General features: G+C 42.4%; 2 protein-coding genes and 1 long non-coding RNA gene across 3 annotated transcripts in view; 1 reads left to right on the top strand and 2 right to left on the bottom strand.

Moving 5' to 3' along the window:
• LOC310991860 (uncharacterized protein) overlaps positions 1 to 27,715 on the bottom strand; it is a gene marked incomplete at its 3' end in the record, with an annotated part of 138,445 nt that overhangs the window by 31,377 nt on the left and 79,353 nt on the right. The gene's annotated exons all lie outside the window — the stretch shown is intronic.
• LOC310991399 lies at positions 9,521 to 18,051 on the bottom strand. The gene is made up of 3 exons (XR_014595623.1): positions 17,975 to 18,051; positions 17,749 to 17,794; positions 9,521 to 9,742 (listed from the first exon to the last, which is right to left on the bottom strand). It is a non-coding gene; the product is annotated as an uncharacterized lncRNA (long non-coding RNA).
• Positions 9,751 to 27,715, top strand: part of pomt1 (protein-O-mannosyltransferase 1) — a 187,590-nt gene continuing 169,625 nt past the window's right edge. Inside the window, exon 1 of the mRNA XM_083979008.1 lies at positions 9,751 to 9,754. The gene's annotated coding sequence lies outside the window, so the exon portion shown is untranslated. The remainder of the gene's footprint in view (positions 9,755 to 27,715) is intronic.

Below are 27,715 nucleotides of genomic sequence, written 5' to 3'. Positions count from 1 at the left end.
GAGGTCTTGATGTGGGAGATGATCTCTCTGGCCTGCTCCTCATCTCTGAACCTCTTCCTGAAGTACTCCTCCTTCTGTGGGTCAGTGAACCCTCTGACCTCTGTCACCATGTCAACACAGTAAGGAGGGATCTGATTGGCTGCTGCAGGTCGTGTGGTTATCCAGAGGCGAGCAGAGGGAAGCAGCTTCCCCCTGATGAGGTTGGTCAGCAGCACGTTGACTGAGGTGGACTCTGTCACATCAGTCAGGATCTCAGTGTTGGGGAAGTCCAGAGGAAGTCGACACTCGTCCAGACCGTCAAAGATGAAGACGACCTGGAACTGATCAAAGCTGCAGATTCCTGCTGCTTTGGTTTCAGAGAAGAAGTGATGAACAAGTTCCACCAAGCTGAACTTTTCCTCTTTCAGCACATTCAGCTCTCTGAAGGTGAAGGGAAATGTTAAGTCTATGTCCTGGTTGGTTTTGCCTTCAGCCCAGTCCAGAGTGAACTTCTGTGTTAAGACTGTTTTCCCAATGCCAGCCACTCCCTTTGTCATCACTCTTCTGATTGGTCGGTCTCTTCCAGTTGAGGCTTTAAAGATGTCTTCTTGTCTGATGGTTGTTTCTGGTCTGTGTGGTTTCCTGGACGCTGTTTCAATCTGTCTGACCTCATGTTCATCATTGACCTCTCCAGTCCCTCCCTGTGTGATGTAGAGCTCTGTGTAGATCTGGTTCAGAAGGGTTTGGTGTCCTGCTATACCGATGCCCTCAAACACACACTGGAACTTCTCCTTCAGGTTGTCTTTGAGTTTAGGCTGGCATTTGTGAAGAGCTTCTGAATGAATGAACAACAGATAATAGGACAATAAGGTAAAGGTCCTCGTAACAACAGGTCACAGTAAATGAATCTGAACACAGAAATATTTGGATCTAAATTCATGTAGTCATGGTGATGACTACAACAGTGAAATGTGACATCCCCTCACAAAAGGTGTTGAACTTCACCTGCTGCTGCTGCTGCTGCTGCTGCTGCTGCTGCTGCTGCTGTTGCTGCTGCTGACGAGTCTTGTCCTGTTGGAGGAAAGGGAATCATTAATCATGAGGAGTAGCAGGACCAACCCAGTTGACTTTGTCCTCTGTGTGGAAATATTTACAAAGCCAAGATATTTAACAAAGGTAAAACACTGGCTGTACTTCCCATGACTGACCTTCATTAATTCCCATCTTCTTCAGAATTAACCTCGCCACCTGCAAAACTTTCTCAGTAGTGTACATGTTGACCATCAAGTCCACCGTTTTCTCTCTGGTTGCTTTCTCCAGGTCACACTTTGTGATGGCAGGGAAACCATCCAGTAAGTCAGCATCCTGCAGGTACCACTGGAAGCTGTTCAGCTCTTCGTTCCCCAAATTCTTCAAAATGTGCAGCAGCTGCTCCTTCACAGATGTCGCCATCTTTGTTGCCTGACAGAACCAGATCAGTGACACTGTTTCACCAAGACTGATACCACAATTTATCATGGTAAGGGATGTGACTCTATTTAGTGCCATCACATCCCTGGTTTGTTAATTAATATACAGTATTTAACACTGGTAGGATAAATCTGAAATGTCCTCCATCTGTACACAGGACAAACATCAGTGTGACTCACAGCAGTGATGGCCAACAAAAGACAGAAGGTATTTCAGTGTTCAGTCTGCTCCTCAGCAGTGTTGGTAATAACGGCGTTACTAACGGCGTTATATTTTTCAGTAACGAGTAATCTAATTAATTACTTTCCCCATCGTTACAACGCCGTTGCTGTTACTGAGAATGTGAAGTGGCGCGTTACTACAGTTCGGTTGAATGAAAAGCAAGGTGGTTTCAGCCACACATCAGCTGCCTCAGGACAGGGCATGACGGCGAGCTAAGGTAACGTAGCTAACGCAGCATCCAAGACCGATCAGCTGTGTGCCAGTGCAGCCCCTGGGACACAGCTCGACAGTCACAGCGAGACACAAGCACCCACTCCACCCGAGCAGCGGCGGTTGGAGTCCGACAGACGGACTCGAATCCACCTCTATAAAATGGTAAACACAGCTGATCGATCGAAAAAAATGAATTTACTTTCCGTCACTGAAAACATGCAGGTTCTTGAATGTAACTCGGTTAAGACGTATCCTCAAGACTTTTTTGCAGTTCTGTTAGGTCATGCTGCTGTTTGCTGGCATCATGCAGCATGATGATGATTATGGTAAAATTTACAGATAAAAATAAGGAAGTAGGCTAGTGGAGCTGTGCATAAAGCCTATTCAATCAACCTTTATTTAGTGGGAGCATTGGTAAAAAACAAACAAAAGAAACGTTTTAAAGTAACGAAAAAGTTACTTTCTCAGTAACGCATTACTTTTTGGTTTAAGTAACTCAGTTACTAACTGAGTTACTTTTAAAATGAAGTAACTAGTAACTGTAACTAGTTATTATTTTTCAGTAACTTGCACAACACTGCTCCTCAGACACAGTCTCATAATTTTGACCCTGGTAGTTTTTGGTTTTTGTGAAATCTGTTTTTGTGTGCAAAGTAAATTAAATCAAGCATCCAAAATAAAACTATGGTATAAAAATGATTTGCTCTGTTTAAAAAGGACAGTCAATCACACAATCAGTATAAAACACATTTAGAACTTCAAGACAATATAGTTTAGATCAGCCTTTCTCAAAGTGGGTGCCGCGGCACACTGGGGTGCCGTCTGACTGCGTCAGGGGTGCCGTGAAAAAAATACCTCTTCTGACATAAAGGGGCCGTGTCCACCGGACGCCCTTTTAGCGCTCTGGGCGTCTACTTTTCATTCAGATCCTATAGAGCTCGGCGTGCACACCGCTCAGCGCCCTCGCTGGGAAAAAAAAAAGCTCTCTGCGTTTTTTTTTTTTGTGGCGCTCAGAAGCTCAGAGTTGAAATATGTTCAACTTTTGGAACAGCGCCGCACTTGTCAGGCGGCTCGTTTTGTAACCTGGTAACGGCAGCGTTCTGAGGGAGAGCGAGGGAGAGAGCGAGAGAGAGAGCGACCACTCCAAAAGTGTGTTTGGTGGACACGGCCGTTGGTCACGGGCGCTCAGAGCAGTAGGGGCCGTGTCCACCGGACACCGGACGCTATGAAAAAAATGCGTGGTACCAGGCACACGTCTCCCACTGATGGTGAGTCACACCCCCTCCTCTCTCCAGTGGAGGGCTTTATAAGTGAGTAGCAGCACCTTGAAATGAATTCTGAACGGGACCGGTAACCAGTGCAGAGTGGCAAGAATGGGTGTGATGTGGTAGGGTTTTTTTGACTTTGTCAGTAGTCTGTTTTTTTTTTTACCTTGTCAGTAGTCTGGCAGTAGCCTCGTAAACCAGCCGCAATTCATTTAATTTCTGAAGAGAGTCTGGCCTCATCCCCGTTGTAGCGTTTGGCCTGAAACCCTCAGAAGGCCTAAGAGCCAATCAGCGTCGCCGCTGTGATTGACACAGCACGTTGGCCAATCAGGGACCGACTGGTGCAACGCCCCGTCACTACACCAACTTGCTGATTGGCTGAATGGGGTTGTCTGTCAACGCTACTACTCCCGCTCAGCTCCCGGCCCCCCCAAACGCTGACAGGGGGAATGAGGCCAGACTCTCCCTCAGAAATGAAATGAAATGAAATGAAATGCATTTCCACGAGAGGCTGGTTTACGAGGCTAGTCTGGCAGCTGCATTTTGGACAAGTTGAAGGCGGTCGATGGATGACTGATTAAGGCATGAGAAGAGTGAGTTACAGTAGTCCAGTCTGGATGATATGAAAGCATGTATTGACATTTCTAGTTCTGAGTGGGAAACTATGGAACGGAGCTTGGCAATGTTTCTCAGGTGGAAGAACCCGTTTCGGGAGAGGGTTTTCACATGTTTTTCTTGATGCATTGATTTGTCAAAATGCACTAGGTTCTTGATGTTTGTGTGGATGTGGTTCTTGAGTGGTCCGGGATGGTCTTGTACCCTGGCTGTGACACAGTTGGAGGCTATGACTAGAACCACAGTCGTTGCAGTATTTAGCTGCAGGAGGTTGGCTGCCATCCAGCCTTCAATAGCTGCCAGGCAATCCAGGAGGGTGCTGAAGCCCTGTATTTTATCAGGTGTAAATGAAAAATGGAGCTGAATGTCATCTGCATACAGTGATGGGAGATGCCAGGAAACTTACTGATGATGTGACTGAGTGGGAGCAGTACAGGGCGAACAGGAGAGGGGCCAGAACAGAGCCTTGAGGTACCCCACAATGCAAGGGGGTGGAGTCTGACCTGTAGGGACCGACGGCCACCGAGAAACATCTGTCGCTGAGGTATGATGCAAACCAAGCTAGGGCGGAGCCCGTCACGCCCACCCAGGCCCTGAGCCTGCCGAGGAGTAAGCTGTGACCTACAGGATCAAATGCTGCGCTTAAATCTAATAGGACCAACAGGGCGCACCATTTCACGTGGCTACGAGCAAAACCTGGAACGAGGTGGTGAGAAATAAAGAGAGAAAAACACAAAGAATAGACATGTAGCCTGAAACTGCACAATAGGAAGACCTTTCTGAGTAATCACGTGCAGGGCCGGTTTTAGCTATGGGCAATATGGGCGACCGCCCAGAGCGCAATCTTTGTGAGGGCGCACAAGCGCTTTAAAAAAAAAAAAAAAAAAGACAAAACAAAACTCGCCGTCAAGTTAGTGGAGTGGTCGCTGGGGCGCCCCTATGTCACGTCAACTTGCTGCTGAGAGTCATGTAGCCTACTACAGGTTGTGTATGTGTCAGGAGAGGCGAGGGGGGAGGGGCGAGGGGGGCGGGGGGATCAACTTGCGACTGCTGAGGTCTCACGTCGGATGCTCCGCCGGCCCAGAGGGCTCTCATGCGGGGAAAGAAAGGAGGGTGAAGCGCTAAACTCCTCGCCCTGAAGTTGGCTTCATTTTGGTAATGTTGCTATCGGGATGCCCAGCAATATTCCTCTTCTTCCTCTTCAATGTCTGGTCTCTGGTAAACAACATGAATGAACTGCGACAAGATCATGTGTTAAAAGGATCCTGGACTGTCCTGATGTTTCTAATGAGCAACGTCACGCTGTTTCCAAAACCACACCGACTTCAGCAGAGAAGTGAGTTTAAGCACATTAGTTTAGCCTACAGATGGAACAGTGGTTCCTGTCATTACTTTATATTCAAAATATCATGTTGCTGGCCCTACACTCACAAACAAAAACTATTTTAAATTGTGTATTTTTTTTAGAGGTTCAGAGGCTGTAGTCAAGCTGCTCAGTTTTAATATAGCCTAAGCCTATAATTTTATGTGATTGGCTATTTTAAAAAATCATTTAAATATGGCTGGATGATCAATAACAAATTAAACTGTGGTTTGACAAATTCAAACACATTTATTGATGATTTAATTTAAAGGAACCACGGTAGCCTACAAGATCATGTGTAAGATCAAATTCAGTGTTAAAGGCGCTCAGGCAGGTGATTTTGAAATATGCTAAAAGTAATCCAGAAAGTATTAAGAATACATTACTTTACTTGAGTAATTGAAATGCATTACAGATAACAGATTTTGGGACATGTAATCAGTAATCTGTAGGGGAATACATTTTATAAGAAACCCCCCAACACTGATTATAATATATTCTTGTGTTTGTTCGTTGGTGGGTTTTTTTTGTTTTGTTTTGTTTGTTGTTGTTTTTTTTTTTGGGGGGGGGGGCACCAAGGGATGGTTTCGCCCAGGGCGTAAAACTAGCCAGGACCGCCTCTGATCACGTGACACGACTGTGAACAGAGTGGACGTGACTTTGTGGTTGACACAGTTATTGCTGGAGTGGGGGAGGAAGTCTCAGTACTGTCATTAAACTTCATGTCTCCTTCCCTTTGTTACTTTTAGGACTTATTATTTCAGTATTAAGTTTGTGTAAATATACAGAGCTTTTTAATGGAATTGTGCAGATATGAAAATAAGACAAATCCTCCATCAGAGTTACTGAACAAGTGGCTGTAGTGAAAAACAACTGTGAACTACACTCGTCTGTTCCTCAGCAAAGTGAAGTGAGGGCTGAGCCTCCACCTGCAGGGAGAGCTGCACTCAGTCACAACAACAACAACTCTGCTTTCAACCAGCAGATGGTGCTGAAGGAAGGAAAGTTCAAATCCTTCTCATATCAAACTGTTCTGTCAAATCTTGCATAGTTCCCCTTCAATAGCTAAATGTTTAAAACACAACATTCACCACCTTCCTTCATGTATAACTGAACCTTTATCCACTGGAGAACAAACAGAACAAAGGAGAGTTCCCTCTGGACTGAGAACATGAATCAGCTGAGTGGTAGAACAAAGACGACACTCACCAGGTGAATTCAGACCCACATCCAGTCAGAGTCGCTCTTCCTTCACCTGTAGAGGAAACACAGAGAGAAGCATCAGCATCAGTCTCTAATCACTTCACAGTCAAAGAGTAGAGACATTAACATGACGACAGTGAACACAACAGGAAAGACAGGAAGTAGAAAACAGGGAACTGCAAACAGGAAATGAGAGAAAGAGTGAGAAAGAGAGAAAATCAACAGAACTTACAGACTTTCCATCAGGACTTTAACATGTGAGGGTCTTCATCAGTTTCTCCTTCAGTCAGTGACAGTCGACTGGTCTCTGAGCTGCTGTCACAGCAAAGTGAAGTGGAGCGACACCACAGGAAGACCTTTCTGAGAAATCATGTCACACGACTGTGAACAGAGCGGACGTGACTTTGTGGTTGACACAGTTATTGCTTGAGTTGGGGAGGGGGTCTTAGTACTGTCATTAGTGTGAATGCTGAAAGCATAAGTATTCTCTACTCTACTCTAACCAAGCCTTTTTAATAATCAATGGGTGGATCAATGGATTATCATATACATGTTAGGATGGGTGTATTTGTGTAGTCTCATCTGTCATAAACACGTATGTTGCAGAGCCTCCACTCTCCCTGTAACAAGCTACAAGTCATTTATTCTGCTGTTAATGACGGTAAAAATGAAACAGAAGGTAAATATCCTGCAGAGTTCTCCTCCTGTCCCTAGCAACGGCCCGTTTTACCTAGCAACGGTCTGGCAATCGACTGCTGGAATTCTTTTTCTGTTGTTGTTCTGGTAATTCTACATAGTCAACCTAGTCAGTTTTCATTTCACCGCATCTATGACTCGTCCAACGGTGCTAACAGACCAGAGGGAGCTGATATCACGATTCAGTAATTTATTTTTTTTCCTGAATGTGTCTAAATCTTATTGAACTTTTTGTATATTCCACAAGAGCACTGGTTACTCCCCTGTGTGCCCTCCTGTGTGTTTTGACCGAAGAACATGAGACCGTCAACGACCAAGTTAGTATTAGAGTTAATGTGAAAAAACGATTCTCTTTGCTGAAGCGGCTAGCTGCCCGTTAGCTCCGTGTTAGCCATGCTAACGTAGCTCGCCTCAGACATTTACCGGACTGGGATCAAATTAATACAGTTTAACATCTAATGACCACAGTTTCATGTTAGTAGAACTGGTTTGTGAACTGGGTGATGATGTGTTAAAGGGATAGTTCAACATTTTGGCAAATTCTCCTATTGCCGTATTCCCTATAGTCATAGCAGTAGGTTCATCACCTTTAATTATCGGTGCATGTTGTTTTGAGATCGGTGGGGCAGAGACGTGAGCTGCCCAGTGAACACAATGGAGGTGGACGAGTTGTGACCTGCACATTCACCACGCTCTGAAATAATCATGTACAATTATGTAACATTACGACACATGAAGCAAATACTTGGAACTACTTGTGCTTTTGAAATCACTCGGCCCAGCAGCCAAAACGACTCGTACCTGCTGTCACCTGCTATAGTCAGACTTGCCAAATAAAAAACATGGTCTTCAACATGAGTTCATGTTTATTTTATATTTTATTGTGTCAGCTTGAAACCATACAACCATGTGTCGTCGAACAGGAATGTGCACGGCCAATCAAATCCCAAACAATCCATGAACCAATCAATGATCACTAATAAACGAAAATGAAGTCATGAGTGTTAATTGGCTCCAGTTTCCAAGAAACAGCAGTTAGGTAATAATTATAGAAATATATAATAAAAAACAATCAGTCTCAAAGTCAAGATACATTTAAATCTACAAACTTCATGAACTCAGCGTCATGGTAACAGAAAAAATCATTGTCTGGTAGGATTAGTAGCTGATGGTTTTTGTGCTGCTCTACATCAGCAGGAAATGTCCATCACATATAAAACTGATTCACATTGTTTTATTTGATTCAGTAAAACCACAAAGAAAAATAAATCACACATAATTCATTCTATTCAGTGTCTCTACAACATGATGTTTGTTTCCAGTTGTGTTTCTTGTTGTGTGTGTTTAGCTGTGAGCAGCTCACAAACAGCCTGTAAAGTTGAACATGAACAGTGAATCTGTTTAAAATGTGTTTTTCTCCTCAGTGACGCTGGCGGCTCAGAGACTTTTAGCTTGGTGATATTAGGCCTCGTCCTTCATCAGCAGCTGAGTAAAAGTCACCGTGGTTTTTGTCCTGTAATAATCGACGCTTCCATCTTTAAAGGAAGAGGAAGAAGTTTACAAGAATCACTGAGAAGAGTTTAAACAATCTACTGATTTAATCCATGAATGTGAAAACGTGAGTGAGAGACAGAGACAGATACAGACATGTAGAGACTGAACTGTCTGTTCAACAGTGAGAAGGTTTCTGTGACAGGAGGAGACTCTGCTTCACTCAACACAGACTCAACCAGGAACCAGACCTGGACCAGTCCAGTCTATGTCCTGGTTGGCTTTGCCTTCAGCCCAGTCCAGAGTGAACTTCTGTGTTAAGATTGTTTTCCCAATGCCAGCCACTCCCTTTGTCATCACTCTTCTGATTGGTCGGTCTCTTCCAGGTGGGGCTTTAAAGATGTCTTCTTGTCTGATGGTTGTTTCTGGTCTGTCTGGTTTCCTGGACGCTGTTTCAATCTGTCTGACCTCATGTTCATCATTGACCTCTCCAGTCCCTCCCTGTGTGATGTAGAGCTCTGTGTACATCTGGTTCAGAAGGGTTTGGTGTCCTGCTATACCGATGCCCTCAAACACACACTGGAACTTCTCCTTCAGGTTGTCTTTGAGTTTAGGCTGGCATTTGTGAAGAGCTTCTGAATGAATGAACAACAGATAATAGGACAATAAGGTAAAGGTCCTTGTAACAACAGGTCACAGTAAATGAATCTAAACACAGAAATATTTGGATCTAAATTCATGTAGTCACGGTGATGACTACAACCATGAAATGTGACATCCCCTCACAAAAGGTGCTGAACTTCACCTGTTGCTGCTTCTGCTGACGGGTCTTGTCCTGTTGGAGGAAAGGGAATCATTTACTATGAGGAGTAGCAGGACCAACCTAGTTGACTTTGTCCTCTGTGTGGAAATATTTACAAAGCCAAGATATTTAACAAAGGTAAAACACTGGCTGCACTTCCCATGACTGACCTTCATTAATTCCCATCTTCTTCAGAATTAACCTCGCCACCTGCAGAACTTTGTCAGTAGTGTACATGCCAACCATCAAGTCCACTGTTTTCTCTCTGCTTGCATCCTCCACCTCACACTTTTTGATGGCAGTGAAACCACCCAGTACGTCAGCATCCTGCAGGTACCACTGGAAGCGTTTCAGCTCTTCGTTCCCCAAATTCATCAAAATCTGCAGCAGCTGCTCCTTCACAGACGTCGCCATCTTTGTTGCCTGACAGAACCAGATCAGTGACACTGTTTCACCAAGACTGATACCACAATTTATCATGGTAAGGGATGTGACTCTATTTAGTGCCATCACATCCCTGGTTTGTTAATTAATATACAGTATTTAACACTGGTAGGATAAATCTGAAATGTCCTCCATCTGTACACAGGACAAACATCAGTGTGACTCACAGCAGTGATGGCCAACAAAAGACAGAAGGTATTTCAGTGTTCAGTCTGCTCCTCAGACACAGTCTCATAATTTTGACCCTGGTAGTTTTTGGTTTTTGTGAAATCTGTTTTTGTGTGCAAAGTAAATTAAATCAAGCATCCAAAAAAACTATGGTATAAAAATGATTTGCTCTGTTTAAAAAGGACAGTCAATCACACAATCAGTATAAAACACATTTAGAACTTCAAGACAATATAGTTTAGATCAGCCTTTCTCAAAGTGGGTGCCGCGGCACACTGGGGTGCCGTCTGACTGCGTCAGGGGTGCTGTGAAAAAAATACCTCTTCTGACATAAAGGGGCCGTGTCCACCGGACGCCCTTTTAGCGCTCTGGGCGTCTACTTTTCATTCAGATCCTATAGAGCTCGGCGTGCACACCGCTCAGCGCCCTCGTCGGGAAAAAAAAAAGCTCTCTGCGTTTTTTTTGTTGTTGTGGCGCTCAGAGGCTCAGAGTTGAAATATGTTCAACTTTTGGAACAGCGCCGCGCTTGTCGAGCGGCTCGTTTTGTAACCTGGTAACGGCAGCGTTCTGAGGGAGAGCGAGGGAGAGAGAGAGAGAGAGCGACCACTCCAAAAGTGTGTTTGGTGGACACGGCCGTTGGTCAGTAGGGGCCGTGTCCACCGGACACCGGACGCTATGAAAAAAATGCGTGGTACCAGGCACACGTCTCCCACTGATGGTGAGTCACACCCCCTCCTCTCTCCAGTGGAGGGCTTTATAAGTGAGTAGCAGCACCTTGAAATGAATTCTGAACGGGACCGGTAACCAGTGCAGAGTGGCAAGAATGGGTGTGATGTGGTAGGGTTTTTTGACTTTGTCAGTAGTCTGTTTTTTTTTTTTTTTACCTTGTCAGTAGTCTGGCAGTAGCTTCGTAAACCAGCCGCTCCCGGAAATGCAATTCATTTCATTTCTGAAGAGAGTCTGGCCTCATCCCTGTTGTAGCGTTTGGCCTGAAACCCTCAGAAGGCCTAAGAGCCAATCAGCGTCGCCGCTGTGATTGACACAGCACGTTGGCCAATCAGGGACCGACTGGTGCAAAGCCCCGTCACTACACCAACTTGCTGATTGGCTGAATGGGGTTGTCTGTCAACGCTACTACTCCCGCCCAGCTCCCGGCAGCTGCATTTTGGACAAGTTGAAGGCGGTCGATGGATGACTGATTAAGGCATGTGAAGAGTGAGTTACAGTAGTCCAGTCTGGATGATATGAAAGCATGTATTGACATTTCTAGTTCTGAGTGGGAAACTATGGAACGGAGCTTGGCAATGTTTCTCAGGTGGAAGAACCAGTTTGGGGAGAGGGTTTTCACATGTTTTTCTAGATGCATAGATTTGTCAAAATGCACTCCAAGGTTCTTGATGTTTGTGTGGATGTGGTTCTTGAGTGGTCCGGGATGGTCTTGTACCCTGGCTGTGACACAGTTGGAGGCTATGACTAGAACCACAGTCTTTGCAGTATTTAGCTGCAGGAGGTTGGCTGCCATCCAGCCTTCAATAGCTGCCAGGCAATCCAGGAGGGTGCTGAAGCCCTGTATTTTATCAGGTGTAAATGAAAAATGGAGCTGAATGTCATCTGCATAACAGTGATGGGAAATGCCAGGAAACTTACTGATGATGTGACTGAGTGGGAGCAGTACAGGGCGAACAGGAGAGGGGCCAGAACGGAGCCTTGAGGTACCCCACAATGCAAGGGGGTGGAGTCTGACCTGTAGGGACCGACGGCCACCGAGAAACATCTGTCGCTGAGGTATGATGACGTCAAAGAATTAAAAGCTTCTGTGGAATTTAACAACTCACTGATAGAGGTGCTTAAGGCGGACAACGCCTCACTGAGAACTGAGGTTATCAGCCTGAAACGCCTGACAGCTGGACTCCAAAAAGACAAAGACAACATGTCCAAAAGCATTCTTGACCTACAATACAGAAGTATGAGGGATAACATCATAATACATGGAGTGCCGGAGGCCGAGAAGGAAACTCACCACAGATCTGAAGAGCTGGTGAAGGCATTCCTGGTGGATAGCCTGAAAATGAAGCCGGAGGAAGCCGAAGCTGTTCGCTTCTCTAGGGTCCACCGCATCGGGAAGGCTAAAGCTAACCGTATCGGGGAAGCTAAAGTTGACCAACAGAAGCCCCGTCCCATTGTGGCTAAAGTCACCGACTCCAAGATGAAGTTTGCCATCATGTCCAGGGGCAAAGAGCTGAAAGGAACCGACTACTCCATCAGTGATCAATTTCCAGCGGAGATCTGAATAGACGGAGGCTGCTCTACCCGATACTGGCGGAGGCGAGGAAAAACAAAAAGAACGCTCGTCTGACTGGTGACAAACTTTACATCGATGGCCGACTCTACAGAAATTCTCATATCACATACTGGTTGAGTGGAGGTGATGAAAACACCATCCCCGAGCCTCAGGAGGAGTCAACCAGCATGTCTCCCCGAGCCGGTGTAAACAGTGGCGCAGGACGATGACGTCACCAGCGCGACTCTACTACCATGACAACCGGTGAATACTGAAGTCTCACTTTTCCTATCTCTCCCTTTAGACGCTCCAACTGTTCTGATATTACCCCCTTCCCATCATTTCTCCCCAAATTCTTTTGTTTGTTTGTGTTTTATTTTGCTTTCTCCCTCATATATCTACGTTCTGACTATTTTGTGGGGAAACTGGCCCAGAACTTTGGCCGACTGGGCAGGCTAGACCCACTGCCCAGTGTGATATGACCATTGGGTCAACTGAGATGGCTTTGGCCGTAACCTCTGTGTGTGTGTGTGTGTGTGTGTGTGTGTGTGTGTGTGTGTGTGTGTGTGTGTGTGTGTGTGTGTGTGTGTGTGTGTGTGTGTGTGTGCGTGTGTATGTGTGTGTGTGTGTGTGTGTGTGTGTATGTGTTTGTTCCAGGACAATACAGCAGACCATGTATATACCACAGAACATGTGTGTGTCTATGTATGTGGGTAGGCCTATGTGTGTTTGGCAACTCTACGTGTGCGCAGTCTGTGCTTCATGTATGCATCCATGTTGGATAACCACAGTAAATCACATTACTTAATGTATATATGACTTTCAATGAGGATACCTATGACACAGATGATGTGACACAATGCTTTGACTATGACAGGGATATACACTGCAGCCAATATGTTCCAGAGCAGTTAATACAACTAAAAAATGAAAACAATTATTCCTTTTTACATCTTAACATTAGGAGCCTGAATAAGCATCACGATGACTTAGTAACTCTACTCACCAACATTGGTTGCAGTTTCGATGTCATAGGCTGTAGCGAAACCTGGATTAACAATAGATCCTATACTGACATCTTAAACCTTGAAGGTTATGAACTACTCATTAAGAACAGATCTGGTAGACCTGGTGGTGGTGTGTGTCTATATATTTCCTCTGCACTCCAGATGACTGTGCGTGATGATATTGCCATAGTAGACAATCACTCTGACTCACTTTTTGTTGAGATTAATATAAAAAATGGGAAGAATCTCATTGTCGGCGTGATTTATCGCCCCCCAGATGCCGACCTTGAAACTTTCAACATTAAACTGGAGGAAATTTTATTTTCCATAAATAAAAAAAACAAAAACTGCATCCTCCTCGGGGACTTCAATATAGACCTCTCCAGGGATGACACAGCAAAAAATAATTTCTTAAATACATTACATTCATTTTCATTCTTCCCCACGATAAGCACCTTTACCAGAGTAACCCATTCCACCAAATCTATTATTGACAATGCTATCACAAACATTCGTAACACCCCACTGGAGTCAGGAGTTGTGCTTTCTGAGATTTCTGATCATTTCCCTATTGTATTATTTATCGACCTTGTTGGCAGATCCCCACTCTCACACCATAAAATAAAACAAAAGTAATTAATGAAGAAACTTTAAGATGTTTGAGAGAGGACCTGCATACCAAGGCATGGCACAAAGTCTACAACCAAAATAATGTAGATGCTGCATTCGATACTCTGACCAAAGAAATTACAGATTCTATACGGAGGACTATTCCTGAGAGAACTCTCACTCACAATACTAGTCACAACCCATGGCTCACCAAGGGCATCCTAAAATCGATTAAACATAAAAACAAATTGTATAAACGCTACATAAACAACCCAAATCCTACTAACAAAACTGAGTATACCAATTATAAAAACAAACTCACACACATAATAAGAAAGAGTAAGAGTAAACATTACACAGAACTTATAAAAGCATCACAGGGAGACTCAAAGAAATCCTGGAAAGTGCTCAACAAGGTCTTAAATAAGCATAAAAAAAACACAGAGTTCCCGAACATGGATAACACCGAAAGCAGCAATGCCAATCTTGCAAATAGATTTAACGATTACTTTGTCTCCATTGGAGACAACCTGTCCAGTAAGATAAGCCAACCAAAGGGAACCTCTTTTAATCACTACCTTAAAGGAAATTACTTAAATTCATTTTTCTTGAAGCCAACTTACTGTGATGAAGTACAGAGAATCATTATGCACTTAAAAAATTCAAATTCAGCTGGAACCGACGAGATCTCCAACAGAATCCTAAAAACTATTGTATATGAAATAATTGAACCTCTCACGTACTGTATTAACTTATCTTTACTTTCTGGAGTGGTTCCAAAATCCACTAAAATCGCTCGAGTCACTCCAATATTTAAATCTGGTGACAAAAACGATCTATCCAATTACCGTCCAATCTCCATCCTACCTACTCTTTCCAAGGTATTGGAGAGAGTAGTCTACAGTAGATTAAATAACTATCTCGACAGGCAAAATATTATCGTCCCATCCCAGTATGGCTTCAGGAAAAATAATACTACGTGTATGGCAATCTTAGACCTAATTGAAAAAATAAACGACGCCACCGACAAAGGTGACTATGGTATTGGTATTTTTCTGGACTTATCAAAAGCATTTGACACCATAGACCACAGAATTCTTATCAATAAATTGTACCACTATGGGATCAGGGGTCAACCACTCAACTGGTTTAGCAGTTACTTACTTGGAAGACAACAATATGTATGTATACACAACTACAAATCATCTCTCAAACCCATTAAGCACGGGGTCCCCCAGGGCTCCATTTTGGGACCACTTCTTTTTATTTTGTACATAAATGACCTAGTTCACTCTTCACATGCACTCCACAAAGTTTTGTTCGCCGATGACACTAATATGTTTTTATCCCATAACAATCTTGTTGAGCTCGAACAAATCATAAACCAAAGTAGACACCTGGTTCAAATGCAATAAACTTTCTCTCAATATAAGCAAAACAAACTACATCATATTCCGTTCAAATAAAAAACAATTCGACACTAACCACATATATCCTAACATAAATGGAAAGAACATTACTCGAGTCAGCTCAACAAGATTCTTAGGGATTGTGATCGACGAATGCCTCAATTTTAAACAACATATTGATGACTTACTAAAAAAACTGTCTAAATATGTTGGTCTATTCTTTAAGTTGAGGCACTTCATTCCACTTTCTGCACTCCTCACCTTATATAAAACCTTATTTGAACCACATTTAAACTACTGTAATGTCATATGGTGCAATACATTTCCCACTTACACAAAAAAACTTGAGATTTTACAAAAACAAATTACACGGGCTCTATCATGGTCTAGCTACAATTCTCCTACAGGACCACTTTTCCTTCGCTTCAATCTCCTGAAGCTCTCCGACTATAACTATTTTCAAAATGCTGTAACAATGTACCAAGTTGTGTATAAATTAAATAAGAAGTTATGTGACCTCATTCCAATCTTTCGACCTCTGCACACCTATAGCACTAGAAATAAACATCTAATTATAGGAAAAAGGAGGAAATTAAAATGTACCAGCCACAGTGTTGTTTGCAGAGGACCAGAGATCTGGAATGGGCTTGATGACACTCTTAAAATGTCACGCTCTATCTCAATTTTTAAAAAAAACCTTAAAAATGCGATGTAGCCCTGACTTGTCGAAGGAATATTGCCTTTACTCGCCATTCTACCCCACACCCAAACCGTTATGTCCACCTGCTTATCTTTATTTTACTTAATTCCTTTTTTTCTTTCCACTCACACACACAGTTGCATTTGGAAGATGTAAATGTTGCTGTATGTCTGTCCTAGTGTCTGCTTGTGCTTGATGTTTGTTTGTGTGTCTGTTTTGGCATGTACTCAATGTATGTTATGGTATGTCTGAGGGCCCCCTACTATGAGCCTTGAGTGGCTTCCTTGGGGTGACCCGTTTTCGCACACTGCAGCTAAACGTAATATGTATCTAAGATGCTCTGCAGATGCTGTTGTACGTGTGTGAAATAAATTGAATTGAACAATGATGCAAACCAAGCTAGGGCGGAGCCCGTCACGCCCACCCAGTCCCTGAGCCTGCCGAGGAGTAAGCTGTGATCTACAGGATCAAATGCTGCGCTTAAATCTAATAGGACCAACAGGTCCTATTAGGTCGAAGCTCCTCTTCCTGGTCCGTCCAAATCTCGCGTGATTCGCAGTAACCGCACTGACGCCGGCGCAAATCACGCGAGATTTGGACGGACCAGGAAGAGGAGCTTCGAGAAGCTTCCGCTACAAACAAGCTTAAAATATAGACTTATTTAATTTTTTTCGGGACAATTACGCAATTTGGGGCTTCAGCACAAGACGGACATTACATACAAGCATCATGGAGGTATTTGGATGTTTTTTTGTGTGTGTTTTTTTACGAAGAGCTCCGGTGTCCATTTGCAACCGTTATATGGACATGCACTGCTATGCCGAGACCCCCTGTAACTCAGAGAAGCCACGGAGGAATCTGAAACTTCTTCCAGCCCTTAGTCCACATGAGGGTGAGTAGATAATGAGCGAAATATCATTCTAGGGTGAACTATCCCTTTAACATGACGACAGTGAACACAACAGGAAAGGCAGGAAGTAGAAAACAGGGAACTGCAAACAGGAAATGAGAGAAAGAGTGAGAAAGAGAGAAAAGCAACAGAACTTACAGACTTTCCATCAGGACTTTAACATGTGAGGGTCTTCATCAGTTTGTCCTTCAGTCAGTGACAGTCGACTGGTCTCTGAGCTGCTGTCACAGCAAAGTGAAGTGGAGCGACACCACAGGAAGACCTTTCTGAGAAATCATGTCACACGACTGTGAACAGAGCGGACGTGACTTTGTGGTTGACACAGTTATTGCTGGAGTGGGGGAGGAAGTCTCAGTACTGTCATTAAACTTCATGTCTCCTTCCCTTTGTTACTTTTAGGACTTATTATTTCAGTATTAAGTTTGTGTAAATATACAGAGCTTTTTAATGGAATTGTGCAGATATGAAAATAAGACAAATCCTCCACCAGAGTTACTGAACAAGTGGCTGTAGTGAAAAACAACTGTGAACTACACTCGTCTGTTCCTCAGCAAAGTGAAGTGAGGGCTGAGCCTCCACCTGCAGGGAGAGCTGCACTCAGTCACAACAACAAGGTTTACACAACAAGGTTTACACACCTGTCCACCACAGTGTCATTCTGCTGTCAACCAGCAGATGGTGCTGAAGGAAGGAAAGTTCAAATCCTTCTCACATCAAACTGTTCTTTCAAATCTTGCATAGTTCCCCTTCAATAGCTAAATGTTTAAAACACAACATTCACCACCTTCCTTCATGTGCAACTGAACCTTTATCCACTGGAGAACAAACACAGAACAAAGGAGAGTTCCCTCCGGACTGAGAACATGAATCAGCTGAGTGGTAGAACAAAGACGACACTCACCAGGTGAATTCAGACCCACATCCAGTCAGAGTCGCTCTTCCTTCACCTGTAGAGGAAACACAGAGAGAAGCATCAGCATCAGTCTATAATCACTTCACAGTCAAAGAGTAGAGACATTAACATGACGACAGTGAACACAACAGGAAAGACAGGAAGTAGAAAACAGGGAACTGCAAACAGGAAATGAGAGAAAGAGTGAGAAAGAGAGAAAAGCAACAGAACTTACAGACTTTCCATCAGGACTTTAACATGTGAGGGTCTTCATCAGTTTGTCCATCAGTCAGTGACAGTCGACTGGTCTCTGAGCTGCTGTCACAGCAAAGTGAAGTGGAGCAACACCACAGGAAGACCTTTCTGAGAAATCATGAGACACAACTGTGAACAGAGCGGACGTGACTTTGTGGTTGACACAGTTATTGCTTGAGTTGGGGAGGGGGTCTTAGTACTGTCATTAGTGTGAATGCTGAAAGCATAAGTATTCTCTACTCTACTCTAACCAAGCCTTTTTAATAATCAATGGGTGGATCAATGGATTATCATCTACATGTTAGGATGGGTGTAGTTGTGTAGTCTCATCTGTCATAAACACGTATGTTGCAGAGCCTCCACTCTCCCTGTAACAAGCTACAAGTCATTTATTCTGCTGTTAATGACGGTAAAAATAAAACAGAAGGTAAATATCCTGCATAGTTCTCCTCCTGTCCCTAGCAACGGCCCGTTTTACCTAGCAACGGTCTGGCAATCGACTGCTGGAATTCTTTTTCTGTTGTTGTTCTGGTAATTCTACATAGTCAACCTAGTCAGTTTTCATTTCACCGCATCTATGACTCGTCCAACGGTGCTAACAGACCAGAGGGAGCTGATTTCACGATTCGGTAATTTATTTTTTTTCCTGAATGTGTCTAAATCTTATTGAACTTTTTGTATATTCCACAAGAGCACTGGTTACTCCCCTGTGTGCCCTCCTGTGTGTTTTGACCGAAGAACATGAGACCGTCAACGACCAAGTTAGTATTAGAGTTAATGTGAAAAAACGATTCTCTTTGCTGAAGCGGCTAGCTGCCCGTTAGCTCCGTGTTAGCCATGCTAACGTAGCTCGTCTCAGACATTTACCGGACTGGGATAAAATTAATACGGTTTAACATCTAATGACCACAGTTTCATGTTAGCAGAACTGGTTTGTGAACTGGGTGATGATGTGTTTAAGGGATAGTTCAACATTTTAGCAAATTCTCCTATTGCCGTATTCAATCAATCAATCAATCAATCAATCAATTTGTTTATTTCGGGCATGTCAATTTAAATCATCATCATCACACTTCATCTTAGTTCAATAATACAATACACATGGCCGAAAGGGAAAGCGGGAGAAGCAAAAGCTTATCTAGTCCCGCCCCCATTACCCACAGAATAAAAATCTTTATCATAATCTTTTCTCCTTTTTTTTCCTTTTTTTCCTTTGCATTTCAATATAACATTCTTTTACTTATGACATTTTGACATAATATGTTACGGCATTAGTAGTATATAGATCATATCATAGTCTTTTCTTTTCTTTTTGCTTTTTTTTTTTTTTTTACATTTTGATATAACATATTTTTACTTATGACATTCGATATAACATGTTGGCAACAGGTAGTAAACAGAGCTGAAGTTTAGCTCTAGACAGTACATACAGATTACGTGTGTGTTTGCACATGTGTCCATATTTGTCCGTCATGAGTGAACAACAGTCTCATCTTGTAGCTTGGCATGTCACAAAGTCATAGAATGGTCCAGTCGACAGAGAGCAAAGTCCAGTGTACTTATTATTTGTTGGGATGGTGTGTGCTGTGGTGTAAGAGCCCTATTTTGCCATATTCTTTTATTCATCCGTCTCCTCTGCAGCCTTCGCCGCGCTTAACCTCGCCATATCCTCCCGAGTTTTGGCCATGTCAGCTCGTAATATTGACACGAATTCACGAACTGCTGTGATGTAGGAACGCATCCCAACCACAGCACCTCGAGTAGTGGCGTTGTCCGCCCTGGCATTGCTCTGCTCAGAGGCGATCTTCCTCATTTTCCGATATTGCATGAAAATTCCGCATCCCAGGGTGAACATCCCAATTGTCATGAACGTGAAAATGTACACGTCTTCGACGTCCTCAACATCGAGTGCGGCAAGGCAGAGGACTCTCCACTTTTCCCATCCATCCAAGATGTAGCCGGAGATGAAGGTCCCGTCCGGGCATTTGGGTTCACCAGAACCCGCACGCCTTGTTGAGAACACTCTGTCAATGGCATTCAGTGACCAGCTCAGCAAATCCATCGTGGACCAGTTGATTGAAACTCAGCTTGACAAATTACAGGGCTGCAGTACTCTGATCTCTCACAGTCATGTTACAGCATGCATTAGTACCCTAATTTATCTCCACCTTGTTGATAGACATTATAACAACATCCTGCACAAACAGCCTGGTTTAGACCTTTGACATACAATTTTCTTTGGTTAAACGTATTGTTTGGGTACAGAATGTTTTTTGTTATGTTCCCTTGCCGTCACAGCACAGTGTCTGTTGATTCGTGTCTCTGACCTTTATCAGCCCTCCTGTGTTATTTTGTACCGGTTAATAGTTGAGTTGACATACTTTCTCTTAAAGACATTAAATGTCTCTGATGTTTTAACATCATCTTCTAATGCATTCCATTGTTTGACACCTGTGATCGACAAGCAAAAGGATTTTAACGTAGTTCGAACATTTCTTTGTCTGAGAATCTTGTTCCCTCTAAGATTGTGTCTCCCTTCTCTTTCCAGGAAAAGTATTTGCAGATTTTTTGGGAGGCTTTTATTCGCGGCCTTGTACATCATTTGTATTGTGCGGTAATTTATCAAGTCATATAGTTTGAGTATTCTTGAGTCCACGAATAACTGATTTGTGTGTGCCCTGTAGTTGGCATAATGCAAGATTCTCAAAGCTCTTTTTTGGAGTATTAACAACGGATGTGTGGAGCCTTTATATGTGTGACCCCACACCTCTGCACAGTACTGCAGGTGTGGAGAGACTAGTGCCCAATACAGCAGGTGAAGTGCTTTTTGATTTATTATTTTTTGTGCTTTCCAGAGTATGGACACACTCCTGGCTAACTTGCTTTTTAAGTGTCTTATGTGTGGTTTCCAACTTAGCATGTCATCAATAATTACTCCCAGTACTTTGTTCTCACTGACCCTTTCAATATTCACTCCATTTACTTGGATGTTAATACTCTTATTACAACCTTTTTTCCCGTATAGCATGTATTTAGTTTTCCCTAGATTTAGTGATAATTTGTTTATATTGAACCACACATGAAGCTTAGCCATTTCCTGGTTTACCGTTTCCACAAGTTGGTTCAAATCACCCCCAGAACAGAAGATATTGGTATCATCCGCGAATAATATTAGTTTCAGAATATTGGACACATTGCATATATCATTTATGTATAGTATGAATAGCTTTGGACCCAGAACTGACCCCTGGGGGACCCCACAGATTAAGTCCAGGCAAGTTGATGTGTTATCACCTATTTTCACATATTGGGACCTTTTGTGTAAGTAGCTCTTAACCCACTCCAGAACTACACCTCTAATGCCATATCTCTCCAGTTTAGCTATTAAAATATTGTGGTTAATGGTGTCAAATGCTTTTTTCAGGTCAATGAAAATACCTATGGAATGTAGTTTTCGGTCAATAGCGTCAGTAATGATTTCCACCGACTCAGTTAGAGCTAAGGCAGTCGAGTGGTTCTTTCTGAATCCATATTGGCTGTCATATAGCAGATTGTATTTGTTGATGAAGTTGTCTAATCTGCTGTTGAAAAGCTTCTCCAAGATTTTTGACAGTTGTGGCAGTATTGAGATTGGTCTATAGTTGGTAAACTCATGTGTGTCCCCATTCTTAAACAGTGGCACAACTTTGGCAATTTTCATTTTGGTGGGAAATGTCCCTGTTTGAAACGATAGATTGAAGATGTATTTAAGCGGTAAGATAATACCTGGTAAAACTTTTTTAATTAACCTCATGTCAAATTCGTTAATGTCAGTTGATGATTTTCCTACACACTTATTGACCAGGTGTGTGATCTCTGTGGCCTCAACTGGTGTGAGAAACATTGAGCTGGGATTTCTGTCTCCGTCCTTATCAAAGTGGTCCCAGTGTAGGGGTGAGTCAGGAATGTCCTTGGCTAGCTCTGGCCCAATATTTACAAAGAATTGGTTGAATCTATTTGTTATGACTCCCGGGTTATCTTCCTGCATGTTGTTATAGTTGAAGTAAGGAGGATAGCTTAGTTTTGCCTTTTCATTTTTTGTCACATTGTTTAAAATATCCCATATTTTTTTAGTATGTTTCATGTTTTCTGCTAGTAGGTTGCTGTAATATTCTTTCTTGCGTTCATTTAAAATGCTATGTAGCTTGTTTCTATATCTTTTGTATTTCACTTCTGACTGTGTCGTTCTTAGTTTCAGGAACTGTTTGTACAGGGTGTTTTTCTTCCTGCAGGCATTTATCAGTGGTTTTGTGAGCCATGGTTTCCCCTCCTTGTTCTGATTTGTGTGTCTTTTTTTCATAGGACAGTGTCTGTCATACAGTGTTTTAAATATTTGCAAAAAGGAGTCATATGCATCATTCACATCTGTTTCATTGTACACATTGTTCCAGGTTTGCCTCAGTAGTTCATTTTTTAGTGCATTCATTCCTTCTTCGGTCCTGACCCTAATGTAAACGTTTTTGTTAGGTGTCTGTCTCACAGTGTGTTTCCAGTCATAGATAGCAAAGATTGGTAGGTGGTCACTTATATCATTTATCAGGAGTCCTCTTGTTATGTCGTTAACGTTAGTGAAAATATTATCAATTAGAGTAGCACTGTGTGTTGTGATCCTGCTAGGGCGTGTGATGAGAGGTTGTAAGCCCATTGTATACATCATATTAATGAATTCATCGATTACCGTGTTTTGTTTTGGATTTAGCAAGTCAATATTTACATCACCACAGATGAAAACTCTCTTTTGGCTAATTTCTGATAATATTTCTCCCACACATTCATTGAAATCTTCTATTTTTGAATCTGGTGCTCTGTAAACACAGCTTACAACTATATTTTTACCATTTGTTACACATATTTCAATTGTCACACATTCCATTAAGTGGTCAACAGCTTTAGACATATTTTGTATAGTGTCATACTTAATTTCATTGTCAATGAACAGGGCCACTCCTCCTCCAATTTTGCTTCTTCTGTTAACACAAACAAGCTTGTATCCATCCAACTCACTCTCTCTGACCTGTCTCACCTGTCTTTAACCTGTCAGTAGGCTTTATGCACAGCTCCACTACTTCCTGAACTAAACCAGCTCCTTTATTTCCTGTTTTACATAACTGGACCAACTGATGAATCCAACAGGTGAGTCTGAGTGTGTCTGTTGTTGTGAGGTCAGACTCACCTGGAGTCATCAGTTGGTTCAATTATGTAAAACAGGAAATAAAGGAGCTGGTTTAGTTCAGGAAGTAGTGGAGCTGTGCATAAAGCCTATAGAGAATGTGAAGCTGACGTCACGCCACTTTGGCGTTGTGGGACGTCGGCGCCATCTTTGGAGGAACGCAAACGTAAACAGAGAGTGGGGAAAAACGGAGGAAAACGAGCAAGAAGTAAAAGAGAAAGAAAAAGAGATGAGGAAGACGGACAAAAATAAAAAATAAAAAAGAAATGGAGAAGGGGAAGGGAAACGAAGGAGGAACGTATCGTGATAAACTCAAATTTAACGAGAAACAAGGTACACAGAAAAACTACAACTTATTAAGACCCAGATTTCCTCCCTCCACTGACTCATCCAGACATCGTGAACTATCTCGTTTTTGGTATTAGTGCATATAGCTACTACTGTGGCAGCAGTACTGTCCCACCATCATTACTTTTAAGCGACTTTGGGGAACTTTTTTTAGGGAGACGAGCAAGTGTTTACATCCGCGATCCTCCAAAGATGGCGCCCAACGTCCCACGGCGTGACGTAACTTCACATTCTCTATTGTATTCAATATAGCTTTATGGGAATGGCTGGTGTGACATCACGAATCACTTCCGTGTCCAACTCCTGCTGCTAACGTATACAGCCATGCATGTTCTTCATTACTGTCCCCTCAAAACACACACACACACACACACACACACAATCAATTCACTTTCAGTCAATGAAAACAGCTGTTTCTTGAATGTAACTCGGTCAGTTATGTGAGGTCATACAAGATGTAGCCTACACGCTGACAAAGTTAGACATCAGACTTGTGCTCGGAGAAAATCGCTTTGTTACTTTCGTCCCACGTAACGTTCATCTTCTCTCTCTCTCTCTCTTTTTTTTTTTTTTTACAGTAAAAAAAAATTAAATATTTATGCTATATTGTGCATTAAATTCATATACATGAATATATATGTTTATTTATTCCTAAATGAAAGCTCCCGCGGTGTTTTTGACCCGGCTCTGCCTGTTGTTTCTATTCTGAATATCCTGCGATTGGACACGGAAGTGACGTTTTAGAATGTGACGAGACATTCACATTGGCATGAACAGAGATTTGTTTCTGCCAAGGCAGTTTACACAATACTTACATACAGTATAATGCACCACAACATTGCAATTCATATTCAGAACAGCACAAAATACATCTAATCACAAAAACAAATACATCTGTGATGTCATACTGTCTGTCTCTCTGCAGGCAGCTGCTGGGGGGGGTGGACACTCTGCGTCTGGTCTCTCAGCTGCTTCAGTCCATTGAGAAGATCTCAGTTTTGGACTCGTCCAGTCCACCTGACCCCTAGACCGTTGACCTCTGACCCCCCGGTCTGACCCCTAGACCTCTGACCTCTGACCTCTGACCCCCCGGTCTCTCACCAGAACGTCAACAACCACAGACTTTATTTTAACCCCGAGGAGTCGTAGGAAGCTGCTGGTCTGGACCGAACCTGGTCTGGTCTAGAGACACAGGCCTTTCCTTCAAAATAAAAGCACCAAGCTAATAAAATGCAGTAAAACTCTTTAATTTAAGCAATATAATTTACAAGAAAGTCCCCGAGCCGTTAAATTAACATTTTGCTTTTATTGAATTACAAGTTAATGTTTATTTTATAAGTTTTATGGGTAACACTTTATAATAACTATCCGTTATAACTAGTTAATAGATCATTAGTAAACTGTTAATTAATGAGTTATTAATGACTTGTTAAGTGTTTGTTAACAGTTTGTTAAGGGTTTATAACGATGCCTTATATATAGTTAATAGACCATTAATAAACTGTTAGTAAATCAGTTATAAATGACTTGTTAAATAACAGTTAACAATTTGTTAAGGATGTATAACTGTGCCTTATAGATAGCCAATAGATAACTTACAAGCTGTTAGTTAATGAGTTATAAATGACTTGTTAACTGTATGTTAAGTAAGGGATAATGTATAGTTCGGAGGTTGTTATGGAGAAATAAACCCCGACAGGTTGTATGGAACCCCGACGCGAAGCGGAGGGGTTTCATTCAACATGAAGGGGTTTATTTCTCCATAACAACCGACCAACTGTACATTATCCCGCTTATTACACGGCTTACGAGTGAAATAATTAATTTGAAACTGGTGTTGATCAAAATACGACATCGATTTAAAATTGCATTTAGCGAATCTGCAAGACCGGTCACTTCCGCTGTTTTGCCGAGCCTCCTCCCGTTCGTGCATTTGAAGCCTTTGATAATCAATCAGTGGATCGATGGATTACCATACACGTGTTACGATGTGTGTATTGTGTGTAGTCGTATCTGTCATAAACAAGAGATTAACTTTACCGTTTACGGGGGGCGTTTATGTCGCGGAGCCGCGGTGCCAGCTGCACCGAGACGAGAGGAGAGCTGTGACACCGGGTCAGAGGCTCTGATCAGCAGGTTTGGTTTCCAGCCACGATGTGGAAGGAGCCTCCACTCTCCTTGTAACAAGTTACCAGTCATTTATCTAACATCACTAAGTCCGACGCTGTTTAATGACGGTAAAAATGAAATATAAGGTAAATATCCTGCATAGTTTCTCTTTTCTGTGCTGCGCTGATCAGAGCGGCATCCCTAGCAACGGTCTGTTATACTTGACGACGGTCATTATTCAGAAATAACAGACCGCAGAACGCAGCGCTGGACCAATCAGAGAGCAGCATTCAATAGAGCCGTGTAATAATCATTTATAACTACACCTTATAAATTAGTAATAGATCATGAACAAGCTATTAGTGAATTACTTACTAATGACTTGTTAAGTATCAGTTAATATTCTATGTATGTTATTGGGACGTTATTCTAAAGTTGCAACTATTCCTCATGTATTAACTGTTAATAAATGAGGAATAGTTGCAACTTTAGAATAACGTCCCAATAACATATATAAGCTAATAACTAATATATTAACTCACACTTTACAGATCAGTTGTTAATAGTTTGTTAACCATCTACTAATACCAGTGAAACTTTGTAGAACAGCAAATGGGTGGAACAAGTTCAAGGTACAGAAATTTGATGTGATATTTAAAATATCAAATTTTTGTACCTCAACCTTGTTCCACCCATAGGCTTTTCTGTGTACTGTATTTTACCAAAGAAACACCACAGATGAAATGTTGAATATTGTGTTTAATGTACAGAAACACACATACTGAGCCATCACATGGCAGAACAGCAGTATACAACAGTATACAGTACAAACCCATGAGGTTTGGGCACTTTTTGTGCAGGACATGAAAACAAAATAAATCAAAATCAAGCCATTGGCATTATTGATATGAACATGTCTTACAGTAGGACAACTTGGACCCTCTATACTTAGTGAACCAGACCCGAGCTACAACCAAACTGCTCTAGGGCGCTATCCCACAGTGACACAACACCTAAGCTTTCTTAGACAGAGGAATCAGTTTCCCCTTTTTCTTTTGATGTTCAACATCCCTCAAAAGGTTTGGATCATTAATCAACACTTCCAGACATTTTTTTGCAAAGTCCTGCAGTCGTTGCTGTGGTGTATGAGCAACCAGCAACTCCTTGTATTTCTTTGGGGCCACAACAGCCAGCTCACAGATCGGGGCATTGGCGACGACGGTGTTTCGGTCGACACCGACCTTTCGATATGCCACACTCAGCTTTCTTCCTTTCTTGTACGCCTTAAGGACTTTCCTGTATCTCTTGATGACCTCCTCAGGATGACGTGCTGAAACAGATAGAAATTTAGTTCAGTATAACAAACATACAAGTAGTGAATCGGCACAGGGAAACAGCAATTGGAGGGAAGACAATATGCCCACCAGGAAGTACATTATGGAAAATAAACTTTATACAGAGAGAGACAGAGACACACACAGACAGAGACACAGACAGACAGACAGAGACACACACAGACACAGACAGTCTACCTGCCTGACACACATGAGGGGAGCAGCCTTATTGCCTTCCTGTCTTTACACTTACCTCTCTGCTTGCCATGTTGCCTTTTTTTCTTCTCTTTTTTCTTCCTCTTGTCCTTTTTCTTGTGACTCTGGTGGTGGTGCTTCTTTTTCTTCTTGCGTCTTTTCTTCGATTTCTTGTCTGAATCGGAAGAATCAGTTGATGAGGATGAGGAGCTGGACGAAGAGGATGAAGAGGAGTCGGATGGACTGGAGGATGAAGAGAAAGAAGATGCACCAGGAGACGAGTTGGCCGAGGAAGATGTGTCAATTGTCCCACCGTCATCTGTATCTACAACATAATAGAAAATACAATACCAAATGCATTACTATGATGATACAGGTCAACTCACATACATTCTTATCAACATTTACATTTATTAATTTAAAACGTTTCACTGATTCATCAAATCGTGATCTCAGCAGTTGGACAGATGTGTCTGCTGTCAATCAATGCTACCGATATTATCTTCCAGGTATTAACTGTACATGT

The sequence above is a fragment of the Trachurus trachurus genome, assembly GCF_905171665.1.
Source record: "Trachurus trachurus genome assembly, chromosome: 9".
Lineage (NCBI taxonomy): Eukaryota > Metazoa > Chordata > Actinopteri > Carangiformes > Carangidae > Trachurus > Trachurus trachurus.
This window is presented reverse-complemented; position numbering and strand designations above follow the sequence as displayed.